This window comes from Sorex araneus, chromosome 4 (assembly GCF_027595985.1).
Source record: "Sorex araneus isolate mSorAra2 chromosome 4, mSorAra2.pri, whole genome shotgun sequence".
Taxonomy (NCBI): Eukaryota; Metazoa; Chordata; class Mammalia; order Eulipotyphla; family Soricidae; genus Sorex; species Sorex araneus.
The window spans coordinates 39,261,505-39,262,510 of NC_073305.1; the positions used below are offsets into that span (position 1 = coordinate 39,261,505).

Consider the following 1,006-nt stretch of genomic DNA (forward strand, 5'->3'; position numbering starts at 1 on the left):
TGAAGTAGAGTTGCCCAGGAAAATCTGTATCTACTAAACGTGGGTAAGGAGAGCGGAAAATGTGTCTCAAGACATACCATTAAAATCAGTGTCTGTCACAGCAAGCACCTCACATTTGCGTCCGACACTGGGTTAAGCTCTGCAAATAACACCTGAGCACCTTGGGCCTTGCTTTTCTGACCCACAAAAAGGAGGAGTTAGATCTGATGAGTTTCATGGCTTGCCCAATTTTAAAATTCTGTGTGGTGACAACTTGGCTCTTCCTCCTTTGATGGAGAACAGGGATTAGTTTCCCCCTAAATGTTCATCAGAAATAATTCTGAAATCAGCAATATTTAAATAATAAGATTTCTGCTTTCTCTTCGATGAGGATTGAGGAATTTGTTAAGAAGTTTAATGAGTGCTCACTTTGGCAGCACATATATTAAAATTGGAACAATACAGAGAAGATTAGCATGGTCCCTGTGCAAGGATAACATGCAAATTAGTGAAACGTTCCATATTTTTGTGCCCAAAGTAGATAATGATGACCTCTCAGTGTCTGTGTTGCAAGCCATAATGCCCAAAAGTAAAGAGAGAGTATCACTGTATCACTGTCACTGTCATTCCATTGCTCATCGATTTGCTCGAACGGGCACCAGTAACATCTCCATCGTGAAGCTTGTTGTTAATGTTTTTGGCACATTGAATATGCCACAGATAGCTTGCCAGGCTCTGCTATGCAAGCGAGTGTTCTCGATAGCTTGCCGGTCTTTCTGAGAGGGGCGGAGGAATCGAACACGGGTCAGCCGCGTGCAAAGCCAATGCCCTACCCGCTGCACTATCGCTCCAGTCCAGAATTCATGAAGGGTTCCATATTTTTTGTCTACGGCCATACCCCCTGAACGTGCCCAATCTCAGAGAGAAAGTATGGGGAATATTGTCTGCCATGGAGGCAGGGGGAGGGTGGGAAAGGGTGAGTATACTGGGGATATTGGCGGTGAGGAATGTGCATTGATGGAGGAAT

The 1,006-nt window shown here is 44.4% G+C and overlaps 1 non-coding gene across 1 annotated transcript; it reads left to right on the plus strand.

Moving 5' to 3' along the window:
* The first annotated feature begins 400 nt into the window (after positions 1-400).
* On the plus strand, positions 401-507 carry LOC129404519 (U6 spliceosomal RNA). The gene has a single exon (XR_008629917.1). It is a non-coding gene; the product is annotated as a U6 spliceosomal RNA (small nuclear RNA).
* The last annotated feature ends 499 nt before the right edge of the window (positions 508-1,006 follow it).